At 40.8% G+C, this 20,501-nt stretch overlaps 1 protein-coding gene across 1 annotated transcript in view; it reads left to right on the top strand.

The window, feature by feature from the left end:
* Positions 1-13,369: 13,369 nt before the first annotated feature.
* DPP10 (dipeptidyl peptidase like 10) overlaps positions 13,370-20,501 on the top strand; it is a 586,236-nt gene continuing 579,104 nt past the window's right edge. Inside the window, exon 1 of the mRNA XM_081871497.1 lies at positions 13,370-13,543. The gene's annotated coding sequence lies outside the window, so the exon portion shown is untranslated. The remainder of the gene's footprint in view (positions 13,544-20,501) is intronic.

The following is a 20,501-nucleotide window of genomic DNA, read 5'->3' as shown; positions in this document are numbered from 1 at the left end:
TAATATAAAAAAGAAGACGCCCAGCGTGTTCTTCAGTCAAGCTGTGATGTTGCCTTCAAACAGGGTTATCAGACCAGTTGCAGAATGTTATGTTAACTTTTTCCACCCAGTGGAAAGCAGCAGGAGCAAGTTACCAGGAGGGTCACAACTTGTTGATGTGAACCAGTTTTTGATATGCTGGTTTTACAGGTCACTTGTGCAGAAAGGCTTAGAGTGCATCTGAAGAACACTCAAGATCTTTCTTTCTTTCTTTCTTTCTTTCTTTCTTTCTTTCTTTCTTTCTTTCCCTCTTTAGAAGATTCCCTTTGGAGTGAAATTGATTGGACAAAAAAAGCTGCTTACAACCCAGTCTATTCAATTTTACCACTCTATTAGTTTGTGTGGGATAAGAGGAAGTAGCTATAATGAGGAAAACAGACTGAACTGGCCATTCCTCTGCAGTGCAGCAAGGTTTTCTTTCCCATGCCATTACATTTGTGCAGTTATCAAGCTACCAATGGTGGAACTGAGCTAGTGCAGCAGTGCTCTTGTTGCTCTACCGACATAATAATCTGTATACAGCCTTAGGTTAATAGAATTGTGTCCATTTTGTGATGCGAGGGCAGAAAAGAGAGTCTTGCAGTGGAACAAAAAATGAGATGGGAATCTTTCACCAGGCCTGCTTGCCTCAGCACAATGCTACATTATTTAATGCAGTGGCACACAAGGCCAGCCTCAGGTGATTAGTAATGGCTCTGCTGCTGCTGTTTAAAATCAGTACATGCAAATTCTGGAACCACATATAAGTGTATGAAAGGTCTTACACTTGCAAAGCCTTTAATAAGTTAAGTTTGCCAGTATCACACTCTAAATATGGAAATCCTATAGTCCTGCTATGCTGGGCAGCTCTTCTGGCAAGGCTAATGCTAGCACAAATGTAGTCAACAATCCTAATCTCAAGCAGAGGTGACCATAATTTCTTGTACAGCAATGAAATGGACATACCTTATAGCATTCCAGGCCATTCTGCTGCCACCATTCATCATCAGCCTCTGCATTTGGCCACAAAGAAGGTACCGATTAAACCCCAATGTCCTCACCCAAACAAGAACACTCAGTGTGCAACTAAGACATCCAGAATGTGACTACACCACCCAGTCCAGTCCAGTCCATCATGATGTAATGGACAGGCACGCAGAAGTTGTCCTAAACTCCAGATCTCCTTGAACATGGTTTTGTATTGGAACATGCAGTTCCCAGATTGTTTGTGTGGGAGGAGGGGAAAGTTACGGCTATTTAAAGTGGTGTGGTACTGCTTTAAATGTATAGGGCAGATGTGAAATAAGTAAATGGCTTGCTTCAAAAGTGTGAACATTTTTGCTTATAAATATTGTTTTATCCTTGCCTTAGAGCTTTTCAATGTGCTGCACAGGAGGGAATCCATATTCACTCTGATAATCAAAGAGGACTTGTTTTCACACAAGTCCCCTTTGAGTTCATGCTTATGTGTGAATTAGTCATTTAAAGATAATTCTGTGCATCCCCAGAGGTGTATCTCTCACTGCCTGGGAAGAAGATTGTTTCAATCTTTATGGGCTTATGTCCACAGAGTATTTCAAAGACAAAGAATAAATTAATAATTTAACAATCAGTGCAGCATTAAGGGAGACTATTGCAGCACCACTGAGGTCTCTGATGGAGTATCTTCAATGCCACTTGAGTCTTCACTAGTCATTGTAAACCACTGATTTCCATTTTCCTTTCTCTTTGTTTCTCAACCCCACGCCACCCTTTCTCTGCCTAGTACATATCATTATAAGCCTCTTTTAAGTATTAGTCAGGACAAATCCTCACTTAATAAATGAAGATATGTGAAGTTGCACACAGTGCCATTGCGCCACCCTTTGTGCAAATCAGGAAGTCTTGTTAGTTGTCACTTCCTACTATGTGCAAACCGGGAGCTATGGTTAATGCCTTCCAAACAAATCAACATGTACTTGTTACAACATACTGACATTATGCCAGAACCCATATGCGTTCCCTGGGGTGAAGCAGGAATCTCAAGTCAGTCATGGGAGATATTGCCATTCCCATGGCAATGAATCAAAATGGAGCTGTAGGCTTCAAGAAACCTTTCCCAGAGTGGTGGCTTTGGAAGACAGAGAAATGGACTCAGAAGCATGGGACCAAAGGGGGCATGTGTGGTATTGGAACTTAGTTGTTTTCTTTCCCTGCAATTGCTTCAAGTTTAAAGGGTGTGCTGTTTCTAAACCCCAGCAAAAACACTTTGAAGGCTTGAGTCAGGACTGGAGCTTCTGCAATGTGTTCTGATAGGAAAGAGACTTATTAAGGATGGTGTAGGAGTGCATTTCTTAGATCAGCCTTCCCCAACCTGGCACCTTCCAGTTGCTTTGGACTATAATTCCCATCAGCCCTAGCCAGCATAGCCAATGTTCAGGGATGATGGAAGCTGTAGCACATGACATCTTAAGGGACTTAGGCTGGGAAAGGCTGAACTAGATGATTTTCAGGATGAAAATGATTCTAGAATGCTAAGAAAGTTCCTAGAGGCATGAAGGAAGGCAGTATATGCAACCTGCATATGGAAGTGGTTTGGAGATAGGCAGGTGTCAATCAGACTCCACCTTTTCCTGATGGAAAAAATGAGGTTTCTTGCAATGGTAGAGCAGCAGAGATCCTATTCTGCCAATCTCCCACATCAGTCCCTTCAAATGTCCGACACTTCAGTTTGGGGGAGCCCTGCTGGGTGCTTACTTTAATGTCCTTTTGGTATCAAGCAAAGGTATTTTTATTTCCACAGAACTTAAATCTTGATGTAGCCTTTCATGCAGCATTGAATTTTACAGTGTAATCCTGTTTACTCAGAAGGAAGTCTCATTGAACTTAGTGGATCTTACTTCCCAGTACATGTGCTTGCAATTGCAGGCTTATTGCATTTCTCTTTTAATTGCTTTTGTTTCTAACTCAGTGGGTTATATTCTGAAAACAACATTGAGAACTGTTTTTAGAAGACAGCCTATATAGTAGTAATATTGGCTATTCAACTAATAATTCAGCTAATAATTACATGAGCAGAGCAACTTTGGCTTGTGTAATGGGACTTTCCTTCCTTGTCCCTCACTCCACTATACCTCTTGTACCATCCCGAAATCTACTCTGAAAGTTTGCGGGCATCCCTGGAAGAGATTTAGTGGGTGAGCAGGAGGAAAGTCTCATTGCACATGTGGAAATCCACTTGTGCACGGAGCACTTTAGTGCTACCTTGAATACAACCATCAATCAATCAATCAATCAATCAATCAATCAATCAATCAATCCCCATCCATCCCTACCCACCCCTCTATCCCAGTTTAGACCCTTGGAATGACTGCATATGGACATGCCATTACAAATATTGATAGCAATAATGTAGGCTGTAAGCTCTCTAGTAGGGACAGCATCCTCTGTGCCCTGGAGATTGTGCCAAGGACCACAGCTGGCTAGCCATTTATTTGTGTTGCCATTTACATTCATTTTCCAGGAAGGGTAGGCTAAACAGATAATCACAGGTTAAAGGCTAAGAGAACTGCTGTAGTTTTTGTCTGATCCTTGGGGTGTCTCAGCTGCAGAAAAAGAGCCCTGGGCTTTCAAAGCAATGTCTCTACATTATTAACTAGAAATTGCATTAAGCCATACCCAAAGTTTGCACAAATTTGTGGAAAAGAGCCATCGAAATGCCATTTAGTGTAGTTGCCCCAGATGGGCTTCTGGCATTTTCAAAAGAAACACTGTTATTTGTTAACATCTTTCCAGTTACCCCCAGCCATCTGCATTTCTACAGGGTTGTTTTAAATAACTTTCCTTGATAGTAAACCTGACTTTGAGCCCACCATAAGATTCAACATAATTTTTAGTTATTGAGGTTTTGATATTGCATGCATCTCTGTTGAATTGCACTCTGTGCGACAGAAGGCTCAAGCACCCATATTTTCTATAATTAGATGTATATGCTAGACCAGCAGCTTTTTAAAATGTGAAGGAAAAAGATTGGATGGTCTTTTTTTAAAGACTTCATGGAAGATATGTCTGTGTTATTCCTCTGCTGTTGGAGGCAGCATGCTTCCATTTAACTACTGCTGGGAATTTTAAGTTGGGAGAGTGCTGTTGTACTCAGATCCTGCTTATGCAAAACTGGGACATCCCAGTTTTTCCCACAAGAGCATGGTGGCCATTTTGGGCACTATGATTGCATGCAGGTCACGTGACTTGCAAGGAAGCATGGCCAGGAAGATGCACCTCCTGGTTTGGGGATTCAACATGTTGGAGGATATGACTTTGGGTTTCTCATGGGCATCTGGTTGGTCACTGTGAGAACAGGATTCTGGACTAGATGAGCCTTTGGCCTATTACAGCAGGGCTCTTCTAGTGTTCTTATATTTTGTAAGCCAACTGGAGAAGTTCCATTATAAGAACTGTAAAAGTGGGATAACATTTTTAAAGCCAGCGAAGGTAAAAGAAATATAAACACACACAATATGTTTCTTGTTGCTTTTCTGCATAAACATTATAAAAGTTAAAAAGTGCATAAAATAATGCTCTGCTGAAAGACGCCATACTTTCTTAAAAAGCTCCTTGAAAGTTTTTGCTGTGGCTGTGCCAAGATTTGAACTGGCTGTTTTTTTGAAGTTTTTTATATTATATATAAAAAAGAAAATTGATAAATGTAGTGTCAGAACCAAAGCTGCAATGGGGACCCAATCCCAGGTGGAAATTGGTTTGCAGAATTGGAAAAATATGAGAGGAGGAAAGAAAGGCTGGCAGGGGAAAAAAATGATGATAAAAGAAGAGAGTGGAAGTGAATAAGAGAAAGCAAATAAAGGAGTGTATAAAACCTCATAATTTATTATTGCTCTGCCAAAGGAGGCTGAAATGTATGACATAAACGTAAAAGAAGAAAACAAATCTCCTTTGCCTTTGCTGGGAGAAAAGTTTAATGGGCAGCATTCCTCAGAATGGCTCTTCTGAGTGCCCTGCACAGCAATATATATATAAAAAATTCGAACCATCATAACCATGGGAGTAAATAGAGAAGTGGTAATACATAAGGCAATAACATGCTGGGAGTCTCCAGTCTTTCACTACTGTAATCATTTAACAATATTAGAGCTGGTCTTTGAGCATCAACTGACTTGTATATTTCATGTTGTGCATGTGGTCTGTGTATCATTTCACCCCTGCATCTGACAACGCCAAGCCCCAATAGGTGGGGTGCAACATGATGGGATGTGTGTGTGTGTATCAGGAAGTAATTTTCTGTATGAAATTTGCAAACCATACAGACACAGTTCAAAGCATACATGGGTCCCTTACCTGCAGTGTCCACACAGTGTGAGAAGCAGTGCCCAAGCTACCGAGTCGACACTGTTTCCCGTCCACACCATCCTGCAAGATTTTGATCATCCCTAGGCAAGTTCCACCTATTATTTATTTATTTTGGAGGTGTTCCAATCATGGAAATTGCATTGGGATTGAATTTGAGGAACACAATGTTATTTAATATATACCTTTCCTCACACACTGTCTGTCCTTGTGGAGGTCAGGTGTGATCATATAAAGGTCATTTGCTTGTATGATCAGATGCAAATTCCTAATCTGAGCACTTGTTGTTCAGATTTATTAGTAGAAAGAAGAGCTACCAATGCTACATATGTAGAGATTGATTTATGGTTTCTATCTTGTGCTTCTACCATTGAAGGCAGTAGATGTGGGGTTTCCCAAGAGCCAAGCCCAACTAGCTCCAGCAAGGTTGCTTCGTCATAGGTCTTTGGATCACATAGAATCATAGAGTTGGAAGAGACCACAAGGGCCATCGAGTCCAACCCCCTGCCAAGCAGGAAACACCATCAGAGCACTCCTGACATATGGTTGTCAAGCCTCTGCTTAAAGACCTCCAAAGAAGGGGTTATCTTAATTTGAGAAAAATCGTACATCAGAAAAGGACTTGGCATACACTAATCCAACAATATTAATCTCTCATAGATTAATTTGTTTACTTGAGATTATAGTATGTAACAAACTGAGAAATGGTTCTATATTTGATAAGTACCAGTGTTAGGAATGAAGAAACCACAGCTCTCCACAGGGCTTTTTTCCAGCCAGAATTCACCGAAACTCAGTTCCAGCATCTTTCAGGTGGGCGCCATTGCCATCATAAGAGAACAAGGGAGGCATTCATGGTGAGTTCCAGCACCTCTTTTTCTAGAAAAAAATAGCACGGGCTTTCCAGATGTTGTCGTACTCCAACTCCAATCAGCCCAACCAGAATGGCAAATAAGCAGGAACTATGGGAGTTGTAGAATTACAACTTCTGAAGTGGCACATATTCCCTATCCCTGACCTTTGTAAAGTGAGAAGAATACAATAATACCATGCAGATAGGTAGCTCCAGCTAGTAAGCCAACCTGTAGTTCTACAGAATTGCTAAAAGAGACGATTTTCTATAATATAATCCAAAGGTTGTATTCATATGAACTTAAGTTACCATATTTTTCGCCCTATAGGACGCACCGTCCCATAAGGCGCACCTAGTTTTTTGGGGGGGGAAATAAAGGGAAAAAAATTATTTCCCCCCCCCAGGCACGAGGCTGGGGCGGGGGAGGCCCGAGCTTCCCCCGCCCCAGCCCCCAAACAGGCAGCTCTCTGCAAGCCGTGGGAGCCCAGCGCTGGCTCCCGCTGCTTGCGGAGAGGTCTGCGAAGCCTGGACGCGCTGAGCTCAGCCGCGCAGGCTTCTGCATGCAGGCAACTCTCCGCAAGCAGCGGGAGCGCTCCCCCTGCTTGCGGAGAGGTCCGCGAAGCCTGGACGCGCTGAGCTCAGTGCGCGCAGGCTTCTGCATGCAAGCAACTCTCCGCAAGCAGCGGGAGCGCTCCCGCTGCTTGCGGAGAGGTCCGCGAAGCCTGCAGAGCGAGAGGGGTCGGTGCGCACCAACCCCTCTCGCTCTCCAGGCTTCAGCGAAAGCCTGCATTCGCCGCATAGGACGCACACACATTTCCCCTTCATTTTTGGAGGGGAAAAAGTGCGTCCTATAGGGCAAGAAATATGGTACTTGCATGTGTTTGGAGTGTAAGGATAATGCTAGTTCCAAGACCAGCAGAATGCAAGTGCCGCTGCAAGTCTCTTTAGACATTAAAATAAGTCTGGTGTAACAAGATTAATTAAATTGCTAATCGTGTGGTGGTGGCTTTTAAATACTCAGCATGTTCACATTGGAAACGTTCTGTCGTTTGCCATTATGTGCCTCCCAAGGATCACCCAGTTCATCTTTCTCTTCCCCGCAGTAATGAATCACAGAGATTCATAACCAGGCCCTTGTGCTTGTTCATTAGCCAACTCTGAGGTTACAAATGTGATAGGAAATATTGAACTGCAGGGCTGACCTTCAACTGTTTGCCTTGAAATAATAATACTTGACATAAATACATTGCAATCCATGGATTTTGGAAATCTGTACAATTGGCATTAGGGTTGCAGTGCAACTTCTGAGTGTCCTACGCACAGTATTATTAATGACACCCCAACTCATTGATTCCTACATAATTTTTAAAGTGTTCCATCTCTTTCAGCTAACACGTGCCCCTGGACTTTATTACTAATGGGATCTTGCCCTGTTATGGACTTCACTCCTTTCTCAGTTTGGGACTGCTTTCATCAAAGCCTTTGCTCTTGCTATCCCCTCTTGCCTTTGCCACTTTTCAAAGCTGATATTTTCTCATTTTCAGAACACCCAGCTCTCACAGCATACCCCCTGACCCAATGGGCAGCTAGATGATTCAGTAGGCATTTTTCAGTCGCTGAAGCACAAGTTGTGACTTTTATTGCTGCAGCGGCCACATTAGCCTGTGTCATAGAAATGGACACAACTGCCGTGATTCTCAGAATGTTCTGTCTTCCTTTTAATTTTAGCTCTGCTAACATGGTGATGGCCTCTGTTGCTTCTAGGACATAGTGACATATTTCATGGAATACAATGAGTTGAGAAGATCTCCCTTTAGATGTGTGTGGGGGGGGTTGCCCTGCCATGGGCTGAACTCTGAGTACCTGGTTATGATGATGACATGTCCTTTTCCCCCTGCCCCAGAAGACAGCTTTTGGGCTTTTCTCAAGTCATCATCTTTGTCCAGTTAAATCTTTCTTTCTTTCTTTCTTTCTTTCTTTCTTTCTTTCTTTCTTTCTTTCTTTCTTTCTTTCTTTTGTATTCTGCACAGCCAGCCTCTAAAAGATGCAATTGCTCCTGGGATGATTCCTTTTGCAAGACTGGGTGTGAGTCCAAAAAAGCTTGACGAATAAGAGGATCTGTATAGTTAAAGCTATGGTTTTCCCAGTAGTGATCTATGGAAGTGAGAGCTGGACCATAAAGAAGGCTGATCGCCAAAGAATTTATGCTTTTGAATTATGGTGCTGGAGGAGATTCTTGAGAGTCCCATGGACTGCAATAAGATCAAACCATTCATTCTTAAAGAAATCAGCCCTGAGTACTCACTGGAAGGACAGATCCTGAAGCTGAGGCTCCAGTACTTTGGCCACCTCATGAGAAGAGAAGACTCCTTGGAAAAGACCCTGATGTTGGGAAAGATTGAGGGCACAAGGAGAAGGGGACGACAGAGGACGAGATGGTTGGACAGTGTTCTTGAAGCTATGAACATGAGTTTGACCAAACTGTGGGAGGCAGTGGAAGACAGGAGTGCCTGGCGTGCTCTGGTCCATGGGGTCACGAAGTCGGACATGACTAAACGACTAAACAACTAAACAACAACAACAAAGAAGAGGATCTATAGAAGGTTTACCTCTCAAAGATAGGATTAACTGGGCACTTAACATGGAAAGCTTCAGAGTGATTTCCAAATAACTGTTTGTATACAACTATAGAGTTGGAAGTCATTCAATACAAACCCTTCCTTTGAAACATCTGCCAATTGGCTACGCAGTTCAGACCACAGTGTTTAGGGCCTCAAGCAGGGAGCAGAGAGGCTCCACGGGTATTAGTAGCACCTTTGGCTTTGGATGAGTGACTCTTGTAAGTGAACCACACCACCACATTCTGTGTAGGGGAGCCCAGAAAAAGCATCGCCTGAAGTTTCTTAATAGCTCAGTTAAGAGATAGATGAGATGTTGAAGTTGTATATTTAATGTAATAAAAAATGAGTTTGGCAATGTTTGGTGAAAAAGATAGTAGATAGTGCTTAAAGAGTTAATGTGCTTAAAATTGCTGAGGCTGTCACAGTAATTAATATTCCCAATAAACATGCTAATTAGTTGACATGGAGAGAAATCTTCCAGGGAATGTGTTGGACCCTTTCATATTATCCTGAATGCAAACACTACCTTATCATATCCTTGCCATTGAACATTGCCTTTACATCATTTCTTGGGTTTAGACACTTGTTATTGACTATTCACAGAACAGCAAAAAGACTTAATAAAATCTGACAGTAGGCTGCTTTTCCTGCCTGCATAGATTAAGTGTGTACCGTGTTTGCATTTCAATTAGCTAAAACTAATTGAATAAATATTTTACTTTTTAGCACCTTATTTGGCAACTAGCTTGGAGGATGAAATAAATCTCTGACCTGGAATTATGTCCTGCTTTTAAAATAGATTATCACAAGTTTATTCTGTTACATATGTGATTTTTAAAAAAATAAAAAATGTTATGCATGTGTGTGTGTGTGTGTATTTATTTATTTGAAAATATTTTAAAAATATTTACTAATCTAGAGAAATACAGTTTTACATTACCTCTTTGCTTTGGAGTTGTTTAATATTATAAAGAGCATCAATTTTATTTTTATTTTTCAAGTGCTCAAAATGGGTGCCATGTATCTTTCTCTCGCCACCCTCCCCATATCTACTTGATTTCCCATTCTGGTTTTTATTGTTTCTTCTGACATGTCCATCCATTCTTGCCTAAGGCTGTGTTTGTTTTGAAGCAATGGCTTAAGCAAAAATATAATACCCCACAAATCAGTATAATTACTGAGTTGGCTTCTTATATTCTTTGATCCCCGCCTCCTCCTTGTTGCCTCACCTCACTGTTCCAAATTGTAAAGAAAAATACTGGGATGTCAGAGTCACAGCTTGTAATTAGCTGCTTTTTAAGAAGCATTGACAACTCCTTCAAGGCATCTGTGGTGTCAGATTCATTGCTCTGGCCAACCTGAACCACATCAGTATGTGCAGGTCAGTGGCTTCTCTTATGGAAGTGTTTTGCATTTACAGTGGTACCTCGGGTTAAGTACTTAATTCGTTCTGGAGGTCTGTTCTTAATCTGAAACTGTTCTTAACCTGAAGCACCACTTTAGCTAATGGGGCCTCCTGCTGCCGCCGTGCTGCCGGAGCCCGATTTCTGTTCTTATCCTGAAGCAAAGTTCTTAACCTGAAGCACTATTTCTGGGTTAGCAGAGTCTGTAACCTGAAGCGTATGTAACCTGAAGCGTATGTAACCCGAGGTACCACTGTACATCATTCTTAAAATCTGTACAGATTGTATTTCTGTTTTACGTCTCTTGACAAATGAGGAAGCCAAGGATGGTCAGTAGTGGCTTGTGGGGTGGTGGTGTTCATCTGGCTTCGCAAAGCCATGCCTCATGGCAGGTTACCAAGTGGGAAGGACAAGGCAGCGGGGAGCTTGGTGCAGCATTGGATTGCTCTGCTGCTACACCTGCCCTGTGCCAGGCTTCTTGCTTCCTCACTTCCTCACAGCCACCGTAACAAGCAGTGGCATACAGCATTGGGAAGACAGGTGAGCAACACCATCCCACCTATAAAGGTCTGACAGCCACTAAGAATTATTGTATTAAATTCCCAATTAGAGATGGAGAGGAAAATACAGTGGTACCTCTGGTTACAAACTTAATTCGTTCTGGAGGTCCGTTCTTAACCTGTTCGTAACCTGAGGTACCACTTTAGCTAATGGGGCCTCCCGCTGCTGCTGCGCTGCTGGCACACGATTTCTGTTCTTATCCTGAGGTAAAGTTCTTAACCCAAGGTACTACAAGGTACTCCGCTTCTGGGTTAGCGGAGTCTGTAACCTGAAGCGTCCGTAACCCGAGGTTTTTGTAACCTGAGGTACCACTGTAATTCTTTTCACATTTTTATGAGAACCCTGCCCAATTTCTACTTTCTAAACCATTATAGGAACTGAAACACAGCTCTTCTCTAAATTTTGCAAAGTAGTTCTCTGTCCAAAGAATTCCTATAGAAATGCTTACTTATGTGAAATGTGCTCTAGAAGATGTGTATATTCATGAAAGTAATGTACAAAAATGCACTTTATTAGCCCCAGCATAGAGTGCATTTGTAGTAATCCAGGCTTGAGGAGAAATGCCCAGGAAAACACGTATCAATTTTCACGCAGACTTTCATTTTTTAAAAAATAAAATAAAGCAAATGTATGTTGCCATGTGGCAAGCCAAATTTAAGACTGGAGAAAGACAAAACACAGAAAACCTTAAAATTATAGCTTCATTCTTCCCATCCCAAAATTATTTCTTTGTTCTAGGCAAGCTAATTGGCCTACACATAAATGACCTGTTACCAGTGCTTTTTTTCTTTTTTTAAAAAAAGTGTTTAGAGATACTGTTATTTTCCTATTCAAATTGAATTAATGCCCTTCAGTGAGGCCAAACTTAGATTCACAAAATGTTTAGGAGTATGCGTACCCCTGCCTTCCCCCAGAAAAAAAGCACTGCCTGTTACCTTTTCTTGTCAGCATGTGGAAGGGAAATGAATGTGCTGAATCTGTTAGACTCATTCACTGGAAAAAAAATGCATTGTACATAATTTCTTTGGACTTTCCTGCCTCACTTTGAGGTGCTTTGAAGAAATTCCACTTTGGCTTGAACAAGCCCAAACTTCTCAGAACGGCCCTGCTTTGGTACTTGATTTGGGATTCATCCAAATCTTTTGCACATTCCTAATTTATAGAGCTTTAGCATTTGCTCTGTCACCCAGACCACTACTGCACCTTTCTTTAAACAGAACTACTTAAAAATATTTATAGAAAGGTCAGCAGGGGTATAAATGTTATTTTATCCTCACTCCCAGAAAGCATATGTTGAGATGTATCCGGCGTCTAATATCTTATTTCAAGAGTTTTAATGGGAAAGGTAAAAGCAGTTTATTTTAACCCCTTGCACCGATATGTCAATGCAATGGGAAATATTTGTAGCGTTAAAATGTAAATTTGCTTGATGGTGCTTGTTATGGATTTCCGACTTGTTCAGAAGTAATTATTCTGGAATACCTGCAATGTAATCAATACCTAGTGGTCTGAAAATAGGAGTGATGACAGTGATTTGGTTTTGCTGCATTTGACAGGACTGCAGTCTATTCTCATACCTTTTAAAAAACATCATTTCTGAGATAGCAGTAGTGGTAATAGTCATATGGGCAGAATAACAAGTGGCGTAAGGTTAACGAATCTCTGTGAACCAATAAAGTATTCTGATGAGCTGATAAATTGAATGAGTAACAGAATTCTCTGGAAGCTAGCCCCTAACTTGGAAAATTACTTGTCATGGCAACAGGCAGGTATCACTGCTGAGATTACAACCTTGGAGCAAAGAGATTGATCTAATTTGCACAATGAATGAGTCTTACTTATAGGAAATCTATAGGCAGTTGGCAGTGGTGAATGGTTAAGAAATATAACTAGTTCAGACCTGGCAAATCTTTTTCAATTCTAAATTAAGAAGTAAGGACATTGTTTCCAGAAAATGCAGTGTGTGGCAATGTAAAGGTCAAAATATATTTTGCTTCTCTTTTGGGAGGCTTTTATATAATTACCTGTCCCCTTCATTAAACTGCACGCGAGGCCATTCAAGAGTTATCTGTCCTGATTTTTAGAGAGGACGTGACCTTCCTTATGGTGGAGCAAGGTACCATGGGAAAGAGCACAATTACCTATTCTAGTCAGGTTCAAATGAAGACCATTAAAAGAACGTTTTACTCCTTTTAATTCTTATTTCTGTGAGCATGAAACAGGGCTTAAAGCAAGGAAAGGACCATCTGAAAAACTAGAAAAAATGATTAAATATAGAAATAGATTGTGCTTGTTTGTTTGTTTATGCATGATATTTTTACTCCACTTTTCAGACTATCATCATCATCTCCCAAAGCAGCTCATGCCAAGAAAAGGAAATGAGACAGGCCCTGTCATGAGGCTTGATACTGAAAAAAGACACACAAGAAAAGGGAAGATAGCAAGGAGAACACATATTCTGATCAAGGGTCCACAAATTGTTTCTTTACAAAGCTCTTTGCTGACCATTGGTTGGACAGTGTTCTCAAAGCTACAAACATGAGTCTGACCAAACTGCGGGAGGCAGTAGAAGACAGGAGTTCCTGGCGTGTTCTGGTCCATGGGGTCACGAAGAGTTGGACACGACTAAACGACTAAACAACAACAAACTTGCTGACCATTCTCCACCTCTGGCAATCATCCTTTTGTCCATTTGCAAATGTATTCAGAACTTCCATTGCAGTAAAGGAGAGGAACCTTCCTTCCAGGTAAGGCTACCTAATTCAGCTTCTATTGACTTTTTCCATAGTACACCATTTAAGTTGACACGTAGCTTTGCTAATATAACCCCCCCCCATCACATTTATTTCCACTGTTTTCTCTATTATTATACCTAATATATTAAATTATTTTGGAGCTCTTCATAATTCCTTTTGGATTTTGTCACCCTGAACAACTTGGTGTCATCAGCAAACTTGGCTCCCTCACTACTCAGCCTAAATCCTAGCACCATCATTCCTCAGCTTTTGCTATATGCTGAAGACACACCTTTTTATCTTGTCCTTTGACAGCTGAGGTAGTCTCTTTTATTGAACTTGGACTGTTCTGTTCCATCTGGAATGGTTTTACTTGTTTCATAATTGCAATAGTTTTATCTGACTTGGTTTTTTTTAAAAAAGATTCCGTATTATAGTGTTGTAAACCACCCTGGATTGTTGCAGTGAAGGGTGGGTGAGAAATCTTATAAATAAAAATAAATAAGATTAGAATAGCACATTCCAAAGCTGAGGTGCTATAAAGGTTGAGTTTGTCCTGCTGGCGATATTTATATAACATATTTTATTCATACATATACAAACACACATCACAAAGAATTGCAGCTGCAGGACTTTTATTAAACAGCAGCAAAACAGGAGTTAACAGAGATTGATGACCTTTCTGAAAACAAAGCAAACACAAAATGTAATGAATATTCTTTGGAAAATGTTGCAATCTCTCACATGAAGTAGCATGAATTGAGCAGGTCCAGAACTGTTTCCGAATAGAATAATTTACTATAGAAATATGCTAAACAGGAACAGTCCTAAAGTAAGAGATCCATAATTCTGTTTGGGCCTCTTCATTCACTATACAGATAGAAACAAAAAATGTACTATTTATTTAATTAAAGTATTATCATCCTCCATCTTGTTGAAAAGATGCCCAGAATAGTAGGACTAATGGACCTGTCCATTCCATTTGCCCAGTGTTCCTTCCTGCACCTAATATTGACCAATTCCCTCCCGCTCCTGGGACTGTAGGCTTATATGATACAGTTTACATTGTTCAGTAGATCCCCATGTTACCCTCGGGAGAGACTTTTTGGAGGATAGAGGGGCTGCAGGGCAGGATGGGTTGCCTGAGTTGTTTTCCACTTGCATAACCATTGGATACAAGCTAGGTGACTTTCAAGATGGCTGCAGATAACTTCTAACAGACTTACCGCCTTATGCTGTAATTGTATACTATTTATTGTACATCTGCTGTGGGGAACAATTTTTGGCTCACTGGGCCAGATCTGACCAAGCCTGTGTAGACATCACTGAGACAGACATGCAAATATGCTGGGAATGTGGGCTTGGGAGAACACATCTTTGTTTGAGACTCTGTCCTGCCATTCCCAAAATCTCCCTGATATAGTGCATATAGAAGGTATTGAGGTGTTGCTGCTGGTGGGTGTAAGTTGCCCACAAGTCACTTCCATAAAGCAATGTGTTCAACACGCAAGCCTGGCAGACCTTCATCTTGGTATTGGTCACAAGCATCACATTTCTCCCATAGCATTTTGGAGAGGCAAGCCATTGCCATATCTGCCTTGCCAATACGCATGTGAAGCTCAGTGTCGATGGAGAGATTGCTGGTTATTGTGGAGTCCAGGTAGACAGCATCATTTACTACCTTAATGCTGATGTGTGAGGTGCTGGCAACATCCTGACTTAGGATGTTGGTCTTCATCAGGATGGTGGTAAGGCCAAACTCCCTGCAGGTTTGGGCAAAATGGTTGATGAGTCTGTGTAGAGCTTCCTTGGAGTGCACTGTCAGGGCAGCATCATTTTCAAGCAAAATCTCTTGGATAAGAACCCATTGCACTTTGTTCTTGGTGTGGAGATGTGCCAGGTTGATCAGACCCCCGTTTCTCCTTGAATGGAGGTACATACCATCTTCAGTCAAACTGAAAGCATAGGAGAGCAACAGAGAGAAGAATATGCTGCAAGAGAGTTGCTGCAAGAATGCAGCCCTGCTTCACACTGCTGTTTATAGGGAAGATATCCAAGGATGAGCCATCGTACTGGATGGTGCCGTGCCTGTTCTCATGAAAAATTTACATATTTGGCTCTTTCAAGACCAGATGTCATTAGGGGTTTTGTGCATCCATCTCCATTCCACTTTCATTTATGACATTGCTTTTTGTGCTTGTAACATCAGCAGAACGGCTTTGTTTTCTGCAATGTCATTGCATTTCCAAAGGGAACCAATTCTCTGAGGGATTCTTATGCAGAAAGAAGACACATACATTCATTTTTCTTCATGAAGTACTGATTTGCAGAGTGGGAGATAGAGAGATGGCATACCATATGCAGCTGTGTCTGAAATGAACATAGCTTTCTTGGCTTGTGATTGATAATGGAGTAAGACTGTAATCTAATTGGAGCAGAGAATGACTTTGGTGAAAGAGCACTATTGGTTCTGTAAGATCTAAAACCTGGCAGCTGAAATTGTTGGAGGTGCTATATGTTACTCAGCTGGATTCATTGGAAGAAAGTTGAACAACATCACTACAGAGTTCCTTGCAGTTTTACAAATACCCCCAACAAATACTAGGCTAAAAGATATTCATGAGATACCAATTCAGAAACTTGTCAGTCCATAAGATCTCAACCTAAGAAATTCTCCTGTTGCGCAACCTACCACCTCTCTCTGATGATTAGCTCTGGAAACAGAGATTGCTTCTCACACCTCTGCTCCAGTATGCCTCAAAAGGATGGGTAAATTGAAACTTACTTTCAAGTGAAAGCAAAGGAATTAGATGCAGTAGATATATCAAGCACTCTGCAAGGCAAACTAAAAACTGTATATGTTGTATACTATTCTGAAGAGAGCTGAACACAGAATGATAAAAGGCACAGGCAAGGATTGGTAGACGGGCTGTTGAAAGTTTTGAGATATGTAGCAATGAGGGCTTAAAACGGGTGAGAAAACTTTTCCTGCCTGTGGATCACATTCCCTCCTGGGCAGCCTTCAAAGACTCACATGCAATTGATGGACAGAGCCAGAGGCAAAAGTGGGTGGAGCAATGAATTCAGTTTTTACTTTTGCACAGTGGGCTACTTTCTACGCACACACTCGTAGAAAGTCCTCAGTTCTGTTTTATTATTATTATTATTTTTAAAGTCTGCATACCTTGTTGGGTGCACACTCAGAATCCCTCCAAAGTATGGCAACTTCAAAAATCAATCAGAGTTTGTTCATTGGTGATAAATTTTCCTAACAAACGTCCTGTTCCTCCTGTCTCCCTGTACCTGCAACTATAGGGGATGCAATCAAATTATTTGCAGGTGCCAAAGTACGGCTGAGTTCAGTTTGGTGGGTTACAAATTGTGCAGCCTTCATTTAAGATAAGGCCCAAAGTATACTGGGTGGCATTTAACTAATGTTTACTCAGAGGAGACCCATTGAAATCAATGGACCTATCGTAATCATGTTCATTAATTTCAGTGAGTTTACTCTGAGTAAAACTTAGTTGAATACTATTTACTCCGAGTAAAACTGACAATATACGTATATATTGTGGCAGATGGAAAGCATTTGATGCCTAAAATTAAAGTTTAATTCTCCCTATTTTGTGAAGAAGAATGAGTATGTTACAGTAGGGTCATGATATAGGAAGTTTATATGGGAAAGTGTGCATAACTTTTTCATTCTACGGAAATGTATGTGACAGTTGTCATAAGGTTACATCCAGATGGTACATGATTCCAGAAAGACTACATCAGATAAGCAGAAATTATAAATGGTGGAAATGTGAGCCAAGTTTTGGAAGCGACTTCAATAGAGACTCTCCTCCCTGAAAGAGAGGGGAGTGGTTGTGGGCGGGAGCCTGAACACCGCCCCTAGCAGGGGGCGTAGCCCCCTGCCTCCAGCTCACCTCCTGCTTGGCGGGAGGCCATGGCACGACCCTCGGTGACAGCAGGGGTGAGCCTATAGTTGGATTAGCATCAACAGGTGATGAACCCCTGGTGAATAAACCCACTTGTTTCGCGATCCAATGCCTAAGCCAATACCTTTTCATTGCTGTAATCAATAAAGTTGTGGCCTTTTCTAGCCCATTAACCTTATATCATGTGTCCCTGTGTCTTCTTTTCACGTCGCGGTGGTCGGGTCCTCGAACCACAACTGGTGGTTGTGCACAAGGCAAAACAGTATTGATACATAGTATGAAGTTGAGCAATGTGCAATATTTCTCTTAAAAAAATAAAAATCCTGTATTATTTTTTAAACTATTAATCTGGGCTGCAGGGGGTGAGCACAGTAGGCTGCAGATAAGGGTAGAAGGGCCTAGAAATTAGGGCACCAGTGCCAAAGGGCTGAAGCTTGAACCTCCTGGGCCATCGTCTAAGGTTTTCCCTGGATGTCACCCTAGACAAAGCCCTCCAAAACTCTGGGTACCTGGAGAAGAGATCCTGGGATATGCCTTCCAGGAATGATTGGAGCCACCGAAGTATGGTGCCCTTGCCCTTCATTTCAAGATCAGATGGATATGAAAGCTGACATACTGAAAAAGCCATTGATGGACCCAGAATCAATGGGATCTTACCCTCCTTATCAATATCCCAGTGTACACTGTTCTTCATAATGCCCAAGGCAAACTAAAGGTCAAACCTATACACAGATACCTGGGGATTTGTCCTGTTGAACTCAGTAGGGCTTACTTCTGAGTATACATGCACAAGATTGCACTATAATGGATTACACCCAAAACCAAACTTGAAATCCAAATTTTAAAAGATTTAGATTCACAATTTCCAAACCGGAGGCTTTTCTCTTGGGCATGGTCGGCCAATTGGTACCAAAGAAAGATAAGACCTTTTTTATGTACGCAACCACAGCAGCAAGAATTCTCCTGGCAAAGTATTGGAAGATGCAAGAATTACCTACTCTGGAAGAATGGCAGACGAAGGTGACTGAATTTATGGGACTGGCAGAGATGACCGGCAGAATCCGTGATCAGAGGAGAGAGACAGTGGAAGAGGACTGGAAAAAATTTAAACTATATCTTAAGAACTGTTGCAAAATTTCAGACTGATAAAATGTTAAGGGTTAAGAAATAGAGAACTATAGCTGTAAATATTTAAGTTAAGAAAATTTTGAGGGAAATTAAATATTGAAAAGGAATGAAGGATTGCTAAAAACTTCTGAAACAGGGGTGCAGTGAAGGGGAGGCATGGGGAAGTCATGTATTGTTTATTTGTGTTTTTTGTTTTATGAAAATTAATAAAAATTATTTAAAAAAAAAAATAGATTCACAATTTCCTCCAAGCATACCTGGAGCTAGGGTGCCAACAAGTTATCTTGGCTTTCTGGCTGGTTCTAAACCAAGTTGGTCTTAAAAATGGAAAGCATATATGTATTCTCCCTTTGTCTTCATTTAATGATAGAATAACTTGCCAACTTTCCTAGGAACAGAAGATTTTATCATTTTATTACAAAACCAATAAAATGTTATAAAAAGGATGGCGTTATCAAAGGCAAACTTTAAACAGTAGATTTTAGTCTTCGGTGCTTCAACAGAAAACATTTGTATGCATGTATGTGTACAATTATTTATATATTGTTTATATTTAGTAAGGTTGAAATAATAACATATGCAGCTTAATTCCAAAATCTAAGTTTGGATAACTGTTGCATTTTTAAAATGTAGAGATCAGCCAGTGCTTCTTTTCCCTATACTTCTAGAGGGTAACCTGACACTTGCTTAAAACCAGCAGAGACTAATCCAATTAAGTGTGCAATCTGCTCCTCATTCTGTCTTGAGACTACCTCCTCAAGTGATTTTTTAATATCCCGCCCCCCTTTTAGCCATACCCTCTTCCTCCTAACCCTTAGCATTCAACCTGATTAAGAGGTGTGGTGAACATAAAATCTTGCTCTGTATTTTGTGACATTTTGGCTTACCCTAACTAAAGTATTGCCCAAGTGTAAATTGCTCAAGGTGATTTTCTCTGGTGACAATAAACAGTGTCTTTTTTCTTTTAAAAATTATTATTAGAGCAAGATTGCCTTCCACTTAGGGCAGCTTAGAGCATATAAAATCATATTTTCATTAAACTGTAAGAAACAATTACAAAAGAGTCAGGGTTGGCAGTTTTAGCTTAAAGCAGGTTAAACACATGTAAAATAAAATACCACAACTTACTGGTAAACAGTACTTTTGTTAAAAAATCTTACTGTGCGGCAAGCATGAATCTGAGTTTGTGCTGTCAGCATACATGTCTATTGCACAACTAATCCATCTTAAAAATTTGTGATGAGTGCACAAATTTTATTATTCTCCTTTTAATGCCCTAGTTCAGCTCATTAATTTTCTATCTTTGATGACTGACTAATGCTTACATTTGTCCTTCTAAATATGTAAATATATGACATTAAGTATGGAAAGTGGTGGGCATTTACATTTAAGGTATGAATAATGATAGCATGTAATTTTTTTTATGACCAATGGTTTCTAACAAATAAATTTGACTGACTGACTGGTTGACATAACTGATTAGTCATTTATTAATTCATTCAAAGTCAAGAAAGCAGTCCTAGTGACCTTAGGAAAAAAGTTCTTTCATTTTTTTCTGGTGAGTACTCTACTTGCAATGTAAATATTTATAGGTATCTCTAAGAGGTTGGCTAGGTTGAGAGTGTTATGAAAAAGGAGCAATGCAGCGAGCTGCAGCTGGCTGGAAAGCCAAACAGGATGTTGATGTTTGGGACTGTACCGTGGGAGCAAAAGGACAGTCTATTCACTGTACTGAGCACCGGATGTTAGCTCAGAGTGTCACCTGACATGTACTGGAAGTACAGGGATGGAGTTTCTCTCTCTGCTGTTGGTGTTTGGAGAGTGCAGATGTGTTTCTCTGTACTGCTGCATAGACAGAAATAAAGGCATGTAAATACATTTCTGTCTGTCTCTTTCCCCCT

This window comes from Podarcis erhardii (genome assembly GCF_964252035.2).
Source record: "Podarcis erhardii genome assembly, chromosome: 1".
Classification (NCBI taxonomy): Eukaryota; Metazoa; Chordata; class Lepidosauria; order Squamata; family Lacertidae; genus Podarcis; species Podarcis erhardii.
The sequence above is the reverse complement of the archived record's forward strand: the minus strand, read 5'-3'. Positions and strand labels throughout refer to the sequence as shown.